Source organism: Marmota marmota, unplaced genomic scaffold (genome assembly GCF_001458135.2).
Source record: "Marmota marmota marmota unplaced genomic scaffold, marMar, whole genome shotgun sequence".
In the NCBI taxonomy this organism is placed as follows: domain Eukaryota; kingdom Metazoa; phylum Chordata; class Mammalia; order Rodentia; family Sciuridae; genus Marmota; species Marmota marmota.
Genome location: NW_026000057.1, coordinates 5453219 through 5476524, shown reverse-complemented (window position 1 = coordinate 5476524; position 23306 = coordinate 5453219). Strand labels below are relative to the sequence as shown.

The 23306-nt window shown below is 39.0% G+C and overlaps 1 long non-coding RNA gene across 1 annotated transcript in view; it reads left to right on the top strand.

The window, feature by feature from the left end:
* The window catches only part of LOC125619757, a 39824-nt gene extending 28503 nt beyond the window's left edge, over positions 1-11321 (top strand). Inside the window, exons 3-4 of the long non-coding RNA XR_007351340.1 lie at positions 3265-3382; positions 10579-11321. This is a non-coding gene — a long non-coding RNA (uncharacterized LOC125619757). The remainder of the gene's footprint in view (positions 1-3264; positions 3383-10578) is intronic.
* The last annotated feature ends 11985 nt before the right edge of the window (positions 11322-23306 follow it).

Here is a 23306-nt window from a genome sequence, read left to right as displayed (position 1 = left end):
TAAAGATACATTTTCATGCTTTCGGTAGCCGTGCAGCAGAAGGGGGTCAGTTATTACAGGAATGAGTTGGGGTGTTATTTTAGGGCCACCCATCCCCTGACCTGTGGCTCCAATTAAAATGGTACTTTTTATTCCAGTGAGTGGCACAAGTTTACATTCAGGATTGAATCATGTTTGCACAAACCTTTTTGGAAAGAACCACCAGGATGTGTTTTTTGGTAACCATAGAAATAAGGTTAAGAGCAATTTGTTGAATCTTGGTGTCAACCCTGATGCTTCCTGGTATCAGGGACACTTCCGGGTAAAATGAGTGACTTACACCCTGAAGCATCTGTTGGGACTAACCTGGGAAGTGCTGATTTAGGTCTGACAGGGCTTGGGGAGTTCGTTCCATTCTGGGCTTTTTTTTGAATATGAGATAATGGAAAAATAATAATGTCAGTAATGTCTTTAATAGCTTAATACTGAGTAAATAGGCTTTTCTAGATTCTGTGCAAAGCCCTGGGCTAGTGTTATGTAAGACAGTCTTCACCACAAGCTTCATGAGATATGGGTGATTATATTGTACAGATGAGCAAAGTGAGGTCAGGCGCTTAAGTAACTTGCCTGAAGCCAAGAGGTGAAGTTGACCTCCTGCCACCAGTTGCTGCCTCTTAGGTCTGTAATGCATGGTACACAGTAGTTCTTCATGGGATGTGAGTTTCCTTCTTTTTGGGATAGTGGTTGTCCTAAACAGCTGGCCTGATATCTTTTGTCAGATAGGATGGCCACGCACCAGGAACACAGCCTGGATACTGGTCATCCCAGGCTGGAATGAGAGGCATGAAGAGGGCAGAGGTTGCAGGGCTCTCTGGACCCTCTGGGGGATTCGAGGACATTAAATAACCATCTGAGTCATTCTTTGGTTATTTTGTGGTGTTTTCTTGCTCACATCTTTAGCTGTACTTTGTGATTTTTGTTATTAACTAATTTTCTTTTTAAAAACCTGGCCTTTCTTTACCAGTTGAAGGTGGATGGCTGCGTTTTGAGCATTAGGGAGGCACTTAAAAGGAATATTCTTTTTATGCAAGACCCTAAAGTATGCCATGAGGGCAATGGAAGGGTGGTTCTTCACAGTAGTCGACACTGAACCAGTTTGATTTAGGGTCCCAGTTTCAGGTTCCAGAGGTAGGGGGAGAGGTTGGTTCTTTTTAACAAATTCCGTAGCTGCTTCCAGCTATGAAGCAGTATGAAGAGGAAAACTAGAGGTGATGGCTTCTTACCATCCTAGTCAGATTTTGCTCCTGACCACAGGGGAGTCATGTGCTTAGAGTCAAAGCCACACCCTTACAGGACAGTGGGTAGAATGGTGCCCCCTACTGGTCTCCAAGGGAGCAGTAGTTACTTGGGAGACTGGGATATCAGTTCTTCTCTCATGGGTCCAGCTGGGGCGAACAGTGTGACACGTTTCTGAGTGTAGAAGCACATTCAAGGACAGACAAAACTTAACAATCTTTAAAAAACAGAGTGAAAAGTCCAATCACACATTCCTATTTTAAATTATAGCCCTGGTGCCTAAATTTGAACTTCTGGATTATGATTGAGCTATATTAGCCAGTCTTATATCTGTAAAGCCTACAGGCTTCAGGCACTTTGGAGTATATTCTGGCAACCAAAGAAGAAAAATGACTCCAGAGTCAGACAGTATGGATTCAAATCCTGGTTTCAGTATTATAGACCTTGGACAAAGCACTTAAGATCTTAATGCTTTTAGACCAGAGACCCTGTGCCTACAAGAAGAAAAAATGGGCCCAACTCTCCATCATGTCAGCTTACGAATTGAATTCCTCAACAAGACTCCTAAAGCACAAGAAGTAAAATCAAGAATTAATAAATGGGATGGTATCAAACTAAAAAGCTTCTTCACAGCAAGGGAAACCATCAAGAATGTGAAGAAAGAGCTTACAGGATGGGAGAAAATCTTTACCACCTGCACCTCAGGTACAGTATTAATCTCCAGAATGTTTAAAGAACTGAAAAAAACTTAACACCACAGCAAAATAAAACAAGAAAAAAAAAACCCAATCAATAAATTGGCAAAGGAACCGAACAGACACCTCACAGAAGAAGAAATTCGGTCAGTCAACAAATATAAGAAAAAATGTTCAATATCTCTAGCAATTAGAGATATGGAAATTAAAACTATACTGAGATTTAATCTCACTCCAGTTAGAATGGCAATCATCAAGAATACAAGTAACAATATGCGTTGGTGATGAAAAAGGCATATTCATACATTGTTGATGGGACTGCAAATTGGTATAACCACTCTGGAAAGCAGTATGGAGATTCCTCAGAAAACTTGGAATGGAACCACCACTTATCCCACTCCTGGGCATATACCCAAAGGACTTAAAATTGGCATACTAGGGGCTGGAGTTGTGGCTCAGTGGTGGAGTACCTGTCTAGCATGTGTGAAGCACTGGATTCGATTCTCAGCACTGCATATAAACAAATAAAATGAAGGTCCATTGACAACTAAAAAATATTTTTAAAATTAGCATACTACAGTGATATGGTCACATTGATGTTTATAGCTGCCCAACTCACAATAGCCAAGATATGGAAACAAACTAGGTGCCTTTCCCTTCAACAGATAAATAGATAAAGAAAATGTGGTATATATACACAATGGAATATTACTCAGCCATAACGAAGAATGAAATGATAGCATTTGCTGGTAAATGGATGTAACTGGAGACTATCATGCTAAGTGAAATAAGCTAATCCCAAAAAACCAAAGATTGAATGTTCTCTCTGATATGTGGATGCTAACACACAATAAGCATTGGGGGAACAGAAGTTCATTGTATTAGACAAAAGGGGAATGAAGGGAAGGGAAGGGAGATAATCAGTGCTATAGTTTGACTGTTATTTGTTGTTGCTTCTGTTACAAAACAGCATGTGACACGGGATTGGAGGAATCCTTTACCAAGATATCAGCAAAAATTGTTTGTTAAAGAAATTAGTCGATGGATTTCTTTGTATTCAAGTTTTACGTAAAAACAATGGAAAATCCACAATGAAACATCACACTCACTAAGACACATAAAAACAACAAAAATGGAAAAGAGACAATGGTGACAATGATGTAGAGAAATTGGAGCCTTTATCAATTGCTGGTTGGAATATAAAGTAGCTCAGTTCCTGTGGACAACAGTCTCATGGCTTTTTGAAACATTAGACAGAGTTACTTACCATTTGATCCTACAATTCCACTCCAAGGTATATATGCAAAAAAATGGAAAACGGGGACTCAGACACTCACACGTGAAAGTTCACAGCAGCAATTCACAAGAGCTGAAAGGTGGGATGAGTTCAAGTGTGCATTAGGGTTGAAAAGGTAAGCAAATTATGACATAAATGATTTAAAATGAGTTTATCTACAATGGAATATCATTCAGCCATAAAATGGAGTTGAGTACCAATATGGGCTGCAAAGTTGAAAACATTATGGCAAATGAAAGAAGTCAGATGCAAAACATCACTTATGATTCCATTTATATGAAATGTCCCAAGTGGGTAACTCCATAGAGACAGAAAGCAGGGCTGGGAGGAGGAGGGTTTGAAACTGTGATTTTTATTTTAAAAATCAAAATCAAACTTATTTCCATGACGCCCCCTTTTTAAAAAATTTTGCTATATTGAATTAAAATTTACATATAATAGAATGCACAGATTATTAGATATACCATTCATTGAATTTCAATAAATGTAACCATCCAAATCAAGATGTGTAATTTCCGTTACCAGACAGTTTCCTTGTTCCCCACTCAAACAATTGGTTGGATTTTGATTAACAAAGAATAGTGTTACTAGTTATAGAAATGAAATCTACAAATAGAATCAATATGTGTACTCTTTTGTATGTGACTTCTTTTATGCATATAATGTTTTTGAGATTAATTCATATAATTTTGCCAGCGTCATTGATATCACCTGGAAGCAGAGTTAGTTTCACAAGCTAAACAACTGGCGCTAAAACAGCAGACGATTCCAAACCACCAGACTCTAGTTGACCCCTATTATAATTTGCTACAAGGGTAGTCCTTGGACCACTGCACTGAAGTGAAAAGCAAACCTGGGAGACTGAGCAGAGCAGGTGGCTCATGTACCCAGACTCTTCAGATCTCTCCCTTCACTGAGACCTTCAGAGCCAATGACAATTATCTGAAAAACATCAAAGCCCTCTTTGGAAAAATGAAACCTGAAGCCAGAGGATGTGGGCTAGGAGACCATCCCAACCTATCTCCAGAGTATGGACAAAAAGGACTCACCATGTCCCGTTATAGCAAAATGCACATACTTCCTATATCCACACCCCTCTGCGTGTGATTTTGAAGTTCTTCTCCTCAAGAGATGGGGTCTGTTTCCCTCCCCCCTATAGTCTAGGCTGGCAACAGGGAGAGGTCTGAAGAGTCTGAGCAACAGAATAAGGCCAAGTAACAATACACCAATTCTGAGCCTGTCCCTCAGGCATTCCGTGTCTGTCTACCTCCCGCCACAAAAATAAGCCCAGGCCAGAGCTGGGGTTGTGGCTTAGTGGCAGAGTGCTTGCCTAGCACATGTAAGGCACTGTGTTTGATCCTTAGCACCACATAAAAATAAATTTTTAAAAAAAAGGCATTCTGTGAGATGGACATCATTACCCCAGGTACTTCTATGACTGCACATATGGCATGACGCTACCTCTTGTACAACCAGAGAAATGTAAAGTTGTGCTGGAATAATGAATCAAAATACATTTTGCTGTCATATATAATACCTAATTTTTAAAGTTTTTTTAGTTTTGTTATATGAAAATAAATAAAATTTTTAAAATAAAAAAATAATAATTCATATAATTTTGCATTTAAGTATTTCATAACTTCTATTGCTAAGTAATATTCCATTGTATTAATGTAACACAAGTTGCTTGTTCATTTACTTGTTGATGGACATTTGGATTCTGTCTAAATTTTGATTATTATAAACAAAACTGTTATGAATATTCTTGTATGGTTCCTTTTGTAGAAATGTGCTTTTTTAAAAAAATCTTAGATGAAAATTTAGGAATGGAAAGTACTAGGTCAAAAAGAAAGTACATAGTGACTTGATAAGAATTTGCCTGGAACTTAATTCATAAGTTATAAATTATGCAGTGTTCTAATGAGCATGATGACATCTCACCCTGTCCCTTTTAGTCCCATCCAGGAAATACATCACTCTTTTGTCTTTACTGTTTGGAAATGGTAGTTTTTGACCTATATGGTGGGTGTATAGATAATTCAAATAATGCCAAGTTGCAAATGTTTGTCTTTTGCACTTACGTGTGTCATATTTAATGATAGGACGAAGAGCAGGAGAAGAAGATTAACATTTAACAGGGATGAGAGGTGGGAGGGAAAGGGAGAGAGAAGGGAAATTGCATGGTAATAGAAGGAGACCCTCAGGGTTATACAGTGGAGGAGGTAGAGAGAGAGGAGGGGAAGGGAGGGGAGAGGTGGGGNTAGACATATAAATATATATATATGTGTGTGTGTGTGTGTGTATATATATATATATATATATATATATATATATATATATATATTTTCATAAGGTGCCCAGTCATCAGGCTGAGTTGAATATATATAAAGAAGCTAAACACACATGTTCTTCTATATCTAGGAGAAGTCTCTAACACAGGAAAATGTAGCCAGTGTGCAGAAGTTCTTGTCCTATTGATCTGTTGGCTTGAATTCAAGGCAGAACAACAACAAATAAGTTATTAGTTACTTTCTAAATCCCCAGAGACTCACACTGGTATCTGTGCCTCTCAGTACAGTGTGCCATTTAACACCACACCACTGCGAATGATGGTCTAAATTTGTGGGTGTGTCTGATGGCTGCTCATGAGGTTGGACTGATTTCGAGGAGGAACAGCTGTCAGTTGCTCTTCTGTGAACACTATATTAAAAGAGATGGCTAAATTCCCAAGAGCAAGTGTTCATATAGTAATGAAAAGTTTTGAATATCTTTATCTTTTAATTTGGATTCTGGGTTCTCCCTTAAAAATACATATGCATGTACATATATACATATTTACACATATATATGCACAGTAAAGTAAAAACTTCACACTATAGTATTATTTATTGCATAGCAGTGTGCAGCCCTTTTAAAATTAAATGTTCTTTCCTTCTTTAGCAAGGTAAACCTATAGGAAATTCTGAGTCCTGACATTAATAAAGAGAAAGTTATATTGGCAAAAACTTAGTTACTTGAAATACGTTCTGTTAATTTATTTCCATTAAGACATCATTGTCAAGTTAATCAAAATTGAAATTACCCATGAACATGTATTTTACTTTCACAGAAGTTTTCTATAATTTTTGTTAGAGGATAGTCAATGATAGGAATTAATATCTTGAAGATTCTTCCTAGCTTATAGATAGACAAATGTTGCATGGTTTTATTTACATGTAGAATCTAAAAAGTTGAGCTCACAGAAGCAGAGAACTGGATGGTAGTTACCAGGAGTTGGAGTGAGGCTAGGGAGAGAGGAGATGTTGGCCAAAGGCTGCAAAGTATCCATTAGACCTAAGAATGAATTCTAGTGATTTATTGTGTAGCATAATGACCATAGTTAACCATAATATATTTTTTATTTCAAATTGCTAAAATAGTAAACTTTAAACATCTTCATTGCCAAAAAATAAGTAGATGAGGTAACTTAATCTTTCTACAATGTATCCTATAAATAAATAAATATGCACATACATATATGCATACATAATTTAATACAATTATTTGTCAATTAAAAAACAAAAAATAGCAGTTTCTATTTTGGGTAGGGGAGGGAATCAACTTGAAAGATACCTGAGGAAATATTGAAGATTTGTGAGAATGTTCTATATCTCCATTTAGATGGTTACTAGGTAATAAGTGTACATAAAAATTCATCAATTGATAATGTTAAAATTTATAACTTTTACCATGTTGTATATCCATTAAAAATAAATCAGTAGAAGGGCTGGAACATAAATCAGTGGTAAAGCATGTGCTTAGTATACGCAAGTCCTCGGTTTGAGTCCCAGCACCAAAAAACCAAAACCCAAATCAAACCAAACTAAAACAAAACTCAACAAACAAACAAACAAACAACAACAACAAAACAAAACCAAAAAAACCCAAACACCTCTCCCTAGCCTAGACCAGATCAAGAGTTCTCAGGTTTCCTTTTTAGTGTCTTCCTTTATGTAAATTTGAAGACAAATATGTATCAACTGAGATCTTGTTTTAGTCTGTGTTGGTTGCTGTCAGTCATTATAACAAATGTCCCGAAAATAACTTATAAAGAGGAAAGGTTTCTTTTGGCAGAGGTTCCAGTCCATGAGCAGAACAGCTCACTTCATGACTGAGAAGCAGAGAGAGTGAGAGGAAGGTAACAGGACCAGCCATCCCTTTTGAGGGCACATTTCCCAGTGACCTAAGGACCTCCTGCTGGGATCTACCTTAAAGTTTCCAACATCTACCAATAGCATCACCCTGGGGATCAAGCCTTTAATACACAGGCCTTTGGGGGAATCTAACTAAACTGCAGTGTAGCTTATGTAAAAGAAGACGTGCCATTGTAATGGCTTGGATACATTGGTGGAAGTCTCAGTCCCGCCAGAACTAAGCTGCATTTGATATGTCATTAGGCTAATATGACAATCACTGACCCAGTATTAAAATGTCTGTGTGCTAGTTGACCTCTGAGGAAAAATTGGCACATAGGCCCTCAAGGGTGATGGGAAGGGTCACAGTATCATTTTTTTTTTTTCAATAGAAAAAGTAAAGCAACAAAACTCCAGCCATGTACATTAGAGGATAGGTGGAGAAGGCCAGTCAGTATAGTTAGGCTTTTTTCTGCCAAAATTTAATAATGGTTTTGGAAGAGCAATTTGAGTCACCAAAATTATCTCATTTTATCTGGACATTAGTTTTCAGGCAGGTAATGGCATTATCTATAAGTGGGGACATGAAGAATGTTAAAGCTGGGCAAATCCATTCTGTGTAGGAGAAATTCTAGGTAATCAAACTATTTAATTCTTTGCCCGTGATAGTGATATAATGAACTTTAAATCTATGCACTGCCTAATTTTTCCCAAGACAATTTGTCAAGTTTGTCTAAGTGTGAAGATATTTAAAAAGACTGACATTGTTTCTCTTTCATTTACGTTAGTATTCTTATTACTGTTTTAATGTTGGTCAATAAATCCTGAATGTCTGAATTCTAACTTTAAAGGGAAAATTTAACTTTGAGATGATTATTTTTTATGTATGTGAGCAGACATTTTAGATAAATGGTAAATATTTAAATTTTCTCTTCATAAAGTAGTGAAATGTATTATGTAAATGTATATGACAATTTGAGTGGTACTGATTTTCAACAAAAATGATAATCAGCTATAAATAAGGTGGCATGCTTTTTGGAATTTCTATATGTAGTACTTAATAAAATGTAATTATTTTTGCCTTCATAGATTAAAAAAAATATGCAGCCACTGTAGGTAAAGAGACATTTTCAAACACAGTCATTATATTTGGGAAAGAGAGAGAAAGAGAGAGAGAGAATAAAAATGGGAAATTTACAGAAATTAATCAAGGTTAGGTAGAACCAAAGAATATGAACTTCATACATTCAAATTTTATGCCTGGTGAACTACACAAATAGCTTTGACTTATTTATGGAGAAGGTCCTTTAAATGTGAAGCAAGAGAGTTCATAATATGTAGGTACTATATTAGAGATTTCTACTTGTTGGCAAATATTCAGGAATATCATCTTTGGCACAATAAAAATAATTTGCTCACAGTCGCCTTTTCTCTGGTTAGAGTTTGGCTGAAAATTAAAGGATAAACATCAAGGATAGGGCCTTGTTTCTACAGTTTTCCTCCTCTGCTATAGAAAACTGTTGACTTGTCCTAACCCCTGGCTGTATGTGGCATGAGTGGCTTTACTACGACTTTCATTCATTCACATGTTGATTCATTTTGTTCATTCATTCATACAGCAAATATTTCTTACCAATTGCATTGTAAGCTAATGTTCAGTTCGCTGGAGATATGTTGGTGAGTAAAGTGGACAGGGTCCCTTCCCTTAACGGGGACAGTTATATGACCAAAAACAACCAATCAAACAAATGAACGAAACACTTTCAGTGAGTGGAAAGTGATATGAAGAAAATACAACTTCCGTGAGCGAGGGACTCGGTTGTCACTGAGGGAGGATGTTACTTAGAAGAACCATCTGGGAAAGCATCTCTGAGGAGGTGATAGATCTGCTGAGTCATGAGTGACAGGTTGAAGCAAATCCTGCATCTAGGTGGGCAAAGAACATTCTAGGCAGAGGGAGTCGCAAATTGCAGGAACTCTAACAGGGAGCTCCTTTCACTTGAAGAATAGAAAGAAGGTGGAGAGAGTGACCATAAAAAGAAGTGTCAGGGGACAAGGCCAAGGAAAGGTGTGGCTGAATCACATAAGGTCTTAGAGGCTATGTTTTATTTTATTTAGGATGTATACTGCCCATTTTGTATTGGTCAACATGATATCAACATATACAGTTGTAAAGTAAAAAATCTACTTAATTGTTTTTTTATACTTAGTTAAAAATCAATTGAATTAATTTTTTCTCATTAAATTGATTAAAAAATTATTTATGCTTCAGGTAGACAACACCTGAGCATAAAAAAAGCAAAGAATAGAAGTAATTTAAGAGTTCCTCTATCCCCACAAGGGAAAGGGAGGGCTGTTCTTTGGCTCCACTGATCTTTGGGGGCACTCTCTGCCAGAGTCTGTGTGGGCCAAGTGTAACAGAGGGCTTAGCACGTCTTGCTTAAGAAAGCTGGAGAATCTGTAACTTCATTGTGTGATTCATATTCTTGTGATGGAGTTGCTATTAAACTTTTGAGGCGAGTGAAATATGGACAACAGCCCAGGGCGTTCCAGTGTGGGCACGCCTGGAGAGAGCAGGTTCTCCCTAAGAGAAGGATGGGGGAGGAGCAGGATGGGTCTACAGAGTCCTGTATTCAGTTAACTATCACAAGCCTGGGTGGATCATGAGACAATAAAATCACCTCATTTTTATATAGTTTATATAATTGTTTTTTTTTTTTCTTCTCCAAAGCTTAGAGAGCAATTTGTGACTTGAATGTGATGGAAAGTCATTTTGTTTTTCTCAAAGTGGTTGAACACTCACCTCTTTTTTTTTCCCTTCTTGACTATCCATGAAAAATCCAGGGACTCTAAGGTTTAGTAAAAAGTTATATGTCATACTATGAAACAATAAAAATAGCCTTTTTCTAATACCCTTTTACTTGGCCATCTAATTCTTCGCTCATTTCCTCGGGACCTATTTATTGTAAGAGACAACAGTTTGCCTAAAGCAACTTTTCTCCATTCTATCTCAATCTTAAGTTTCAAGGATTTTGATGTGTTTTCTCAGCTAACTCTGGTGCAAAATGTAAAGACTTTTTGATGTTTCTTTTTAATGAAACAAAAAATACTTCCTTCTCCAACATTACTTCTTTTGAAGGATGGCTTTATGAAGTTTTGGGTTCAGAGCTCTCTGAATGACGACCCAACAGAGTCAGCTGTACGAAGAACAAGTTCCATGTGAGACCTTGGGGTGGGTTCCTTATGGCGAGACAGCATGGGATGGTGGCAGGTGCTTAGGACTTGCAGTCTCTGAGACCTCAGGTAAGTTACCCACACTTGCTAAGGAGCCCCCATTTGACATTGGTCAATCAGAGTTTTCCCGGCATGCATGTATGTCCTACTGGTTCAGTGTCTCCCCAACACGTGCGAGCGCGCGCGCGCACACACACACACACACACACACACACAGAGATTTATTATGGAAGTCCGGTGATCTGCTTTCTGCATCCTGGAAAACCAAGAGAGCCACTGCTACAATTCACTCTGAGTCTGACGGCCTGAGGACCAGGACAGCTGATGGGGAAACTTCCAGTCCACATCCAAAGGACTCAGAACTGGAGATGTGCTTGTTCAAAGTCTCAAAGCCCCAAAGCCCCCAAACCAGGAATTCCAGTGTTCAAAGTGAGGAGCAGACAGATGTCCCAGTTGAAGATGAGAGAATTTGCCCTTCCTCTACCTTGTGTTCTATGAGGGCCCTCAACAGATTGATTGACCTTGCCTTCATTGGCAAAGGTGGTTCTTCTTATTTTTCTTTACTCAGTCGCTAATCTCATTTGGAAATACTTTAAAAAATTACACACACACAAAAAAAAACTTTTTTACCAGTCATCAGGGCATCCTTTAACCCAGTAAATTCGACACATAAAAATAACCAAAGAAGTTGTAAAATGTTGATCAAACCTACCAGAAGGATCCAGTGAGCTTCAGCTAGATTGTATTCACATAGTTCCTGGTAAATAAAAACCACTTAAGAAAGGATGGCTGTCACTATTATTCTGTAAACAATTTAATTAATTAATAACATAACTTGTTAGAGTCTGTAAACATGTCTGGATGGCGCCTGGCAAAATGCCAGAGGGAGTGGTTTGTAAAGTAACGCCAGCGAGCCATTAAGTGTGGAGATTCCTTATTGGTTGACTGATGTATCTAGTTTATGCTAATTAGATAAGCTGTGTGGAATGTATAAATACCGCTCCTGTCCTGCAATAAACGGCTCCTACTCCTGCTGTATCAACGTATACAAGTTATTCGTCACCCCCCAGCTATTTTGCCCAGCCAGCCGGCCTGCGGCAATAACTGATTAAGCTTTGAGGCTTTCAGAAGGGAATGATAGTTTTCTTTTTTTGGTCTTTTCTTCTCATCTTAAAATAACATCTTTCTGTTTCTGTCTCTTTTAAAAAATATTTCACATTTTGAATGATGAGTCTTAGGTATATCTAACTTCTCACTAGGGTGAATTTTCCAATCTTCTCAGTACAAACTAGTCAAGGCTTTTCTAGTAGTTAGTTTTATTATTTCTAAACTTGGTATATAAAGGTAGTAAAGATAGTTACATACAGTTTTCAGAAGAATTACATAAACCACTTATTTTAAAGAATCCAACTAGAAGTGATGCAGAAGAATCTGGAAACAATTTTCCCTTTGGCCCTGGGGTTAATTTTCTCAGACACATGTGATGATCCACTTCCTTCATTTCGAAAGATTACAGCAGTTCTGTATGTTAATCTTGTTTAATGAGCAACTATCTGAGATTGTGGCCCTAAGAGAAATGAGTCAGAATAAGAGGAGCCCAAACCAGACGATAGTTATTGTAGCTCTGTTGCCATGTGTCTTCCAGAGTCTTCTGTGTGTATGAGAACAGTGATGGGTGTGTCTAGTGGGCAGAAGCATTTTCACATAATAAAGAGAAATCTTGAAAGAGGCCAGAGAAAAAGATGTGGAATTCTTACCTCAATATTCCAATGGATAAGAAGTCTAGTACTTAGAAATAACAGTGAAGAATCCTGTCTGGTGCTGAGCACCAGCCTGCACCCAGGCTTGCAAGCCACCAATCGTGTCATGCTGGTTGTTTATGTCTTTCATATTCTCCATGTTCAAACGGTCATAAAAATCCTTCCATCTCATGCCTCGCACTCTCCACCATCACCATTACCCTAGCTCAGAATATTACTGCCTCTTATTTGAATACCTCCAGACTTTTCTTTCTTTTCTCTCACTCTTGCCTCAGAATATCCTAGTCACATCTTGCAATGAACGCAGCCTTCTAATCTTTACCAAAGGCCTATTATTTGACCACCCATCACCACCATGTCCATCTGCTGTGGAGACCCTCTGCTGCTAAGGTAGTGGGAAACTCCTTCCAATGGCCCACAGGTCAGGGTCCCTACACCCCGCAGCCTCATCCTTCTCTGTGCTTCCCTCCCTTTTCAGTTCACTGTTGTTGGATTTCTGTCTTTCTTTCTCAGTCAGCTTAGGTGGCTGTATCTGGCAGTTTGAACAACAGACATGGATTTCCCACAATTCTAGGAAGTTCAAGATCAAGGTGCCAGCACAGTTGAATTCTTGTAAGAAAATTTGTCCTGGTTTTCTCACATGGCAGGGGGTCTTGTCTCTTCCTATAAGGCCATTAATTCCTTCCTGAGACCCCACCCTCATGACCTCATTACCTCCGAAAGCCTCCCCTCTGACGCGTGCCTTGTGGGGAACACAAGCCCTTCCCATTGGTAAAATAGACCCTGCTCCCTCCCTTTGTATTTGTTTTCCTGCTGGAAAGTTTCCCATCCGCTCTGTGCCCTTAATCGCATCTCTTCCTAATGTCTTCTGGGATGGGATGATGCTCAAGTGATTTCTCTGTTAAAATGAAATCCCTGTAATGGTAGAAGGCACTGCTGTCCTTTCCAGTGACTTTTCTCATCGTTTTACATTTGGGTGGCTTGTCTATTTTGTATTTGCCTTTTCTCTTCTATACTCTTTAAGTACCTGCACAGCAAGAGCAGTAGCTGAAGTTGCTCATGGTTTACTCCCGTGCCTGGCACACAAAAGCCACTCAATGAATACCTGCCTGAAGACCGTAAGCCTCATGAGGGCAGAGACAACATCTGTATCATTCACATCTGTGTATCCGATCTGACGCAATCAATACTTCTTGGGTGAATAAATACCAAAGCATTTTTCCATTTTATATCCTGTTTGAACTTTCCAATGACTCTTCAAGCTAAAGATGTAAGTGAGCAGCTCAGATTCCTTCCCACTCTCATAGTTTGGTGGAGCTTGCTCTTGAACATGACACTTCTCTAAATCTAGGGCTTATTTATTCCCATGTTCTCCATCAAAGCATCAAATTTTGTTTTCTTGTCTTTCAATTCATTCTGGTATTTTACTACTAAGTACAAGTGTTTTCATTATCCATCATAAAATTTAGATGAGTATCCCAGATACAAGGGGGGAGAGAGGTTGGGGAGGAGTCTCATTAATTTCTTCAGATTGTTTTGAGTAGCTTTTAGTTGCAATAATGCTGTGAAACAAACCAACCACTGATGTCAGTGACTTGTGGTAATAAATCTTTCCTTCTTGCTGGTTAGGCAGGGTTGGCTGTGAGTCACCTCTGGTTATGTGTTGTCTGGGCTCAGCTCCAGGCCCTGGTTTGATTTAGGTGTACTTAATGTCTCCTCTTCTTCTGGGACTCGGAGCTACTGAGAGAACACTAAGCTTATGGAGAAGCACATGGTTCAAAAGTCCTGGCAGAATCTCAACCTATCTGTGGAATCCTCAGCTGAAACCAGCTTTGGTGTCTCATCTGCCTACCTTCCATTGGTCAAAGGAAGGGCCCCGCCCAGGCCCCATGTAAGTGGGGTAGGAACACATATTCTTGCCCAGAAGGGGAGAGGACTGTGGCAATTTAACTGAATGATAATCCAATCTATTAGGCTGATAAGTAGCAGGCAACATAAAAGGGGCAACTCTTGGCTTTGGCCTGGAGGATAGTGAAAATGTCATGGCATGGCCCTCCTGGCGCCAGCCTGCCATCCCTTTGTCATCTCCCAATGTGCTCTTTCAATAGAGTACAAGTTCCCATAGGATGATTGTTTGGGGACACTTGTTCACTTTAGCATTAGTTTCACATTTAGTCAATCAGTTAATGAAAATTCCACCCTCTCCTAATCCATTATTTCTTTCTCCTTTTTTCCTCTCGTAGCACATTCCCTGTTTACAGGCACTATTTCTACTTTGAGGGATTCTCCTGCCTTTAGACTAGACTGTCTGGGGAAGGACACAGTGTTTGGGAGGAAGGACAGAGGTTGGTGGAGCCCCCTCCATAGATCAGCTGATTCACACAGGCAGTAATATCTCATTAGCTTCTCTCCATGTTGCTGAAAGCTTGGTCCTTGTCCCTGATGCCAATCCAATAATGAAGACATGGCTTTGAGAAAAAGGAAAAAGAAGACTTATTGCTTTGCTAGCAAAGGAGAAACACAGAGGACTCATGCCCCAAAGGCTGTGATTCTGCCCATCAGCAGGAAGAGGAAGTTTTTAAGGAGGTGATTCAGAGAAAATGAGATTAGGGAGGAGAGATCAGGAAGGAGAAGATCAGGGAAAAGAATCAGAGAGGAGAAGGTTGCGAAAAAGAAAAAAAAAACATTAAGTTTCAAAGCAACAAGGGATATAATCGAAGCAACAAGTAAAGCCCTGTTACATCCACAACTCTGATAAGCAATCTAGCATAGATTTAATCCATATATTGCTTATCTCTCCCACCAGGATAAATGCCCAGTGCTGAGCTTTACTTGTATTTAATAAGTTTTTGATGTGTTTCATTGATTCTGTATAGACATTTAATTATCTCTTTACTTTCTTCTAATGAACTGTGATTGTCTCACATTCAATCCTTCACTTCTTAGATACCTAGTACATGCACTCTTGCTACTTGTATGGGGGTCCTGGTATAGGTTTATTACATCTACTCAATCTTCATATTTTTAAGTTACTCTTCCTTTTGGGCTTTAGATAGTCATTTTGTTGGGAGGCATAAAATACTTCTTGCTCCAAACAATTTTTATCTTTCAATCATGATTCCAGTTAGATTAGGAGAGATTGAGGCTCCAAATTCTATGTCTTATCATTTAAAAGAGATTTTATAATGAAAAAGAAAAAATGGGAAGGAGAATGGGGATGGAAATGAAAGAATAAAAGTTAAACTCAACCTAGGTGCCAGGTGCCACTCATTAAAAAAATATTGGTTGACCCGTTCCAGTGATAAGCACTGGAGAGACTAACTCATATTTCCAGGTTTCCTCTTATAAATAGCTGCTGGGCACATTATTCAAGCTGTGTACTGCACAAGGGTGCCATTTTAAATGGGGTTGTCTTTGCTTACAGATATCCTGGAACTGAAAGACATTATGTTTGTTTGTTTAGAAAGAGGAAAAAGAAGTTTTAATGCTTTGCTAGCCAAGGAGAAACACAGGGGACTTCTGTCACAGAGGCTGTGATTCTGCCCATGGGGGTAACTGGGGACTTTTAAAGAGGTGACTCAAAGGCTACATTCCACGTATTCTGTCCAGAGAAGCAATTCACTTGTTAATTTGGGAAACAGTCATTTCTGGGATTTTCTGGTGCCACCCCCAAGTCTGAATTACTTTCTTCCTAACTCTTCCCAGGATGGGGAAAAAAGGTAATCCTGTTTCTCCTGAGATTAGGGAGGGGGAGAGATTAGGGAGGAGCAGGGAGAGAGGAAGAGAAAGAAACATGTCCATTTAAAAAATAAATTGCAGGATCCGGGGCCTAAACATGGATGCCTAAGGCATTCCGGATCCTGGGGCCTAAACATGGATGCCTGAGGTGTTTCTGGATCCTAGAGCCTAAACTGGATGCCTGAGGAACTTCTGGACCTGGGGGCTTAAACATGGATGTGCACTGGAGGAACTTCCGGATCCTGGGGCTTAAACATGGACGTGCACCTGAGGAACTTTCGGATGCTATGGCCTAAACATGGAGGACTGAGGAACTTCCTGATCCTAGAGCCTAAACATGGGCATGCACCTGAGGAACTTCCGGACCTGGGGGCCTAAACATGGAGGCCTGAGGAACTTCCAGATCCTAGAGTCTCAACATGGACGAGCACCAAAGGAACTTCCAGATGCTACGGTCTAAACATGGATGCCTGAGGCACTTCCAGATCCAAGGGCCCAAAGATGGACGTGCACCTGAGGAACTTCCGGATCCGGGGGCCTAAACATGGACACCTGAGGAACTTCCGGATCCTAGAGTCTCAACATGGATGTGCACCAAAAGAACTTCTGGATCCTAGAGCCTAAACATGGACGTGCAACTGAGTAACTTCTGGATCTGGGGGCCTAAATATGGACGTGTGCCTGAGGAACTTCCAGATGCTACAGCCTAAACATGGATACCTGAGGCACTTCTGGATCCCAGAGCCTAAATATAGATGCCTGAGGAACTTCTGGATCCGGGAGCTTAAACATGGACATGCACCCAAGGAACTTCCGGATCCAGGGGCCTAAACATGGACATGCACCTGAGGAACCTCTGGATTCGTGGGCCTAAATATGGACGCCTGAGGAATTTCCGGATCTGGGGGCCTAAACATGGACACCTGAGGCACTTCCGGATGCTAAGGCCTAAACATGGATGTGTGCCTGAGGAACTTCTGGATCCGGGCACCTAAACATGGACGTGCACCTTTAGAACTTCCAAATCCGGGGGCCTAAACATGGACACTTGAGGCCCTTCCAGATCCGAGGGCCTAAACATGGACGTGTCTCTGGAATTTCTGGGTCCTTGTGCCTATAAAGGGCAGGGCATGACTCTCAGAAGGGATGTGGCCTATGAAGGGGAGCAGAGTATGGGGCCTGTTGGGGGGCAGACTGAGCTATCGCACCCTGAACTTGAATGTGTTGGTGGCCTCACTTCCCGGCCTTCCCCTGGATGTCACTTCCTCCCCTTCCAGGAGCGGGGGAGGAAGTGAGACCCGGCGCAGGGGCCAGTCCCTGAGGAGGGACACCTTTTTTCTCCTCGCTTAGCCAGGCGCCCCACCTGGCTGGGGACAGGGACGTCTTGTGACACTGGCTGCCTCCTGCAACCCTGCCCCAGGACCTCAGGGACCACAGGCGGGGACAGTCATTGATTCTCCCCTGGCCACTGACCCTCAGTCCCGGGGTCTGCCCAGGGAGAGCTCTGTCTCCCAGAGGGTCAGGGGGCTCCTGTGACCTGCTGCTCCTTACCCACCATCATCCTGGGCAAGCACAGGTCAGGACACCAGACGCTACTGAGAGTGACATTTCCTAGATGGGTGGCTGGAGACTTTGCCTCTGTCCCCAGGCCTCGGACACCGGATGATACCCCCCAGAGTCAGAAAATAACCCCACACTGCCCAAGACTTATTTTTAAGCTTTGGATTCTGAAATTTTCCTGCTGCCACCTTCTTTGTGAAGCCAGTTTTTCAACAGAGACAATATTCCATGGGGGGCAGGGGGGCAACATGGAGTTAATCAAACCAAGCTGACACATCTGGTCCTCCAAGAGAAATCTGGATTGGAGGGAGAACAGCCATTCTCAACTGGCGAAATAGTGGAGTTCCCTTGTCCTTATTTTGTGTAAGAAAAATAAATAATCTGATGTTAACTCATCAAATCATTTTTGATGAGTGCTTGGCTCATAGGAAAACTGATTCTGTTTTATGGAATGAAGTGTTACCTGACTTTAAAATTAAAAATGAAGCCAATTAGGATTGTTAAATTACACTGTCATAATTCTGTTCTTTGATAGCAGAAATAAATAAACCCTTTTTAAAAAAATAAATAAATAAAAAATAAATTGCAGAGGCAGAGCAGCAAGGGCTATATTCAAAGCATAAAGTGGACACTGTGACGTTTCCCCACTGTCAATTCCTACATTCTAGTCTATGGAAAAATGGACGATGACATCTCCAAGCTGCTTCCTGCTGAGAAAGGGTGAGGTAGTGGGGGAAGTAATCCAAAGTCTTTGTTCTCTATCAGGTGGGGTGTGGACAGTTAAGGGCGTTCAGCATCAGAGCAGTCCCGAGGTCTACAGTGGCAGATGGCAGGTGACTGGACAAGGCACACGGGGGGCAGGGATTGTATTAAGATGACACTAAACAAGATAGTACAGCATGACTTTTTTGGTAAACAGTTAGCACAAACCCAATTAGTATTTCAGCCAGTCTCTGAAAACTGTGAAGATGGTCACTCATAATTGTTATCAGTGAAAAACAGACGGAGTTTATCTACCCAGGAAGTTAGGAAGATCGTAGGCCTATGAGATCAGACTCCAAGAGACTGAGGACAACCTTGTGACTCTAGAGACGTTTGTGATAGTTATTATTAGGCACTCCCCCACAAGAACCCTTCCTTTATAGCCTCCAGCTCCACTTATTTTTGGTAGGGCTGACACAGTGTACATCTTAAGTTACATTAAAAAAAATGCCACATTGTCATTCCCTTTAAATATCCATGCATGACTGTGCTTTGGTCATACTCTCCTCCAGGTGGTTAAGACCAAGTTGGTCAGAACTGACTTTGTTCATATTTACCCTTAGGGTCAGCTTAGATTCTTCAGAGATCACTCTTGGGCCTGCGTGTGAAGCCTTTTGGCTCCTTTAGCCCGGAAGACATTATGCTGGTGATATCAACTAGGCACAGATATACAGATTCTTCAAATTCTCCTTTAAACTTAGAAGCTAAAAAAGTTGATTTTAGTAAAGTATTGTCCATCAGAGGCTAGGAAGGGAAGGCTGCAAAGGGGTGGAGGGAGACAGGACAGTGAGTGTTGAAATTTAGTAAAGGAGGAGGAACAAGTTCTAGTATTTTGTGGAAGAGGGGTTATGATAATTCCCAATAATTGATTATGTGTTGGGCTGGGGATGTGGCTTAAGCGGTAACGCGCTTGCCTGACATGCGCGGGGCACTGGGTTCGATCCTCAGCACCATATAAAAATAAAATAAAAGATGTTGTGTCCACCGAAAACTGAAAAATAAATATTAAAAAATCTCTCTCTCAAAAAAAAATTATTATGCATTTTTTAAAGAACTAGAAGAGTTCAAATTTTCCAACAAAATAAATAATAAATATATGAGGCAATGAAAATTACCCTGATTTGATCAAAACCCATTGTATAATGTATTAAATTATCATTCTGTACCCCATAACTATGTACAATTATTTTTTTTACTTGTTGTAATTAGTTATGCATGACAGTAGAATGCCCTTTGATACATCATACATAAATGGAGCATAAATGCTCACTCTTCTGGTTGTAAATGACATTGAATTATACTGGCTGTATAGTTATGTATGTACATAAGGTAATAATGTCTGATTCATTCTACTCTATTTCCCATAACCCCTCCCCTCCCTTCACTCCTCAGTACCTAATCTAAAGTAACTCTATTCTTCTCTAGTCCACCCCCCATCCTTATTATGAATCAACAAGTGCATATCAGGGAAAACATTCAGGCCTTGGTGTTTTGGGATTGCCTTATTTTGCTTAGCATGATATTCTCCAGCTCCATCCACTTACCAGCAAATGCCATAATTTGATTCTTCTTTAAGGCTGACTAATATTTCATCATATCTATCTATCTATCTATATGTATCTTACATTTTCTTTATCCATTCATCTGTTGAAAGGCACATAGGTTGGTTCCATAGTTTAACTATTGTGAATTGAGCTGCCATAAACATGGATGTGGCTGTATCACTGTAATAGGCTGATTTTAAGTCCTTTGGGTATGAACCAAGGAGTGCGATAGCTGGGTCAAATAGTGATTGCATTCCAAGTTTTCTGAGGAATCTCCATCTGCTTTCCATAATGGTTGCACCAATTTGTATTCCCACTAACAATATATGAGTGTATCTTTTTCCTCACATTCTCGCCAACATTTATTGTTGGTTGTATTCTTGATAATTGCCATTCTGACTGGGGTGAGATGAAATCTGATTTACATTTCTATAGTTGCTAGAGATGTTGAACATTTTTAATATATTTGTTGATCAGTTGTATTTCTTCTTCTGTAAAGTGTCTGTTCGGTTTCTTTGCTCATTTATTGATTGGGTTACTTAGGATTTTTTGGTGTGAAGTTTTTTGAGTTCTTTATGTATCCTGGAGATTAATGCTGTACCTGAGTGCATGTGGTAAAGATTTTCTCCCAATATGTAGGCTCTCTCTTCATGTTATTGACTGTTTCCTTTGCTGTGAAAAATCTTTCTAGTTTGAATCCATCCTGTTTATTGATTCTTGATTTTATTTCTTATGCTTTAAGAGTCTTGTTAAGGAAATCGGATCCTAAGCCGATATGGTGAAGATTTGGGCCTACTTTTTCTTCTATTAGGTGGAGAGTCTCTCTTCTAGTGCCTCAGTCTTTGATCCACTTTGAGTTGAGTTTTGTGCAGGGTTAGAGGTAGGGGTTTGATTTCTTTTTGTTAATTTGGCTTTCCAATTTTCCCAGCATCATTTGTTGAATAGGCTCTCTTTTCTCCAGTCAGTGTTTTTGGTTCCTTTGTCTAGTATGAGATAACTGCATTTATGTGAATTTTTTCTCTGTGTCATCTATTCTGTACCATTGGTCTACATGTTTGTCTTGGTGCCAATACCAATGCATTTTTGTTACTTCGGCTCTGTAGTATAGTTTAAGGTCTGGTATTGTGATGCCTCCTGCTTCACTCTTCTTGCTGAAGATTGCTTTGGCTATTCTGGATCTCTTATTTTTCCAAGTGAATTTCATGATTTTTTTTCTAATTCTATAAAGAATATCATTAGGATTTTAATAGGAATTGCATTAAATCTGTATAATGTTTTTAATTCTGCCTATCCAGGAGCATGGGAGTCTTTCCCTCTTCTAAGGTCTTCTTCATTTTGTTTCTCTAGTGTTTTGCAGTTTTCATCATAGAGGTCTTTCACCTTTTTTTTTAGATTGATTCCCAAGAATTTTTTTTTGAAGCTATTGTGAATGGGTTTGTTTTCCTAATTTCTTTTTCAGTATATCCATCACTGATGTATAGAAACATGTTTGATTTATGAGTGTTGATTTTATATCTTACTACTTTGCTGAATTCATTTATGAGTTTTAGAAGTTTTCTGGTAGAATTTTCTGGATCTTCTAAATATAGAATCATGTCATTGACAAATGGTGATAATTTGAATTCTTCTTTTCCTACTCATATACCTTTAATTTCTTTCTCCTGTCTAATTACTCTGGCTAGAGTTTCAAGGACAATGTTGAATGGAAGTAATGAAAGAGGACATCTTTGTCTTGTTCCAGTTTTTAGAGGGAATGCTTTTAATTTTTCTCCACTTAGAATTATGTTGGTGTTAGGCATAGATAGCTTTTACAATGTTGAAATATGTTTATACTATCCCTAGTTTTTCAAGGGTCTTAAACATGAAGGAGTGCTGTATTTTGTCAAATGCTTTTATTTCATCTATTGTGATGATCATATGATTTTTGGTTTTAAGTCTCTTGATGTGATGAATTATGTTTATTGATTTCCATATGTTAAAACAACCTTGTATCCCCGGGATGAACCCTATTGATCATGATGCACTATCTTTTTTATATGTTTTTTTTTTTTTTTGCATGTGACTTTCCAGAATTTTATTGAGAATTTTTGCATCTATGTTCATCAGCAATATTGGTCTGAAGTTTTCTTTCTTTGATGTGTCTTTGTCTGGTTTTGGTATCACGGTGATATTAGCCTCATAGAGTGAGTTTGGAAGGGTTCCCTCCTTTTGAATTTCTTGGAATACTTTGAAGAATATTGGTGTTAATTCTTCTTTGAAAGTCTTGAAGAACTTGGCTGAGAATCTGTCTGGTCCTGGACTTTTCTTGATTGATAGGCTTTTGATGGTGTTTTCTATTTTATTACTTATAATATGTTCAATTATTGTGTCAATGAACAATAAAAAGGCCAACCTTTTAAAATAAATTTGGAAGGCTAAAATAAATTTGACAAATAAAAACTCAGATCCTAACTCTTTTGTATAGATGAGTATGAATTACAAATTGGTCAATATTAAACAATAAAAGGTCTAGAAGAAAAAAGAACAAACCATCTTTTATATTGAAATTAAAAGAATTATTTCAACTGTTGACTCCAAAAAAGAACAAACTGCATATTTGTTATGACCATTTTCTGGCTTTTGACAATAAGGAATTTTGCTCTGCCAAAATCAACACAGTGTGACAAATTCCCAGCAGATGGAAGAGTAGTGTCTTAATGCCCCAGAAAAAAAAATATGCATCATTCTCTTTACCACACAAAAAAGGAATGAGATTAATAATAATAGTAATAAAAATATGTTGATCAAATAATGCCTGGTTATTGATCTTGCTAAATATCTTTTTTTTTTTAAATCACCTACAGGTTTTCGTATGCTGGCTTAACTGCAGTTTATTGCCTGAACTAGAATTGTACTGTTATATTATCAGTTAATCTATAGATTCTTACATTATGACACAAATTACCAGGTAATGATTGGATTTCCATTAGTAATCCAAATAGTATGTTTTACGTAGGTAAAAATGAGAGATTGTCATGTAACAAGTTGTTACATTTACTACAGCATTATTTTTCTGTTTTTGTTGCTTTTACTAGGGAAAGGTTACACAATCTAACTACTTCAAATTTGTTGTATGATATTTAAGAATGTCACAAATGTTTGAAAAAGATCTATATCCTCTCAGATGTTGAAGAGAAACTTTACATTACCAGTGTCAGAAGAAAAATGGGAAATTGTTAGCAAATAAAATTAAAGAAAAACTTTGGCCAGCTAACTAAATTTGGGAGGGA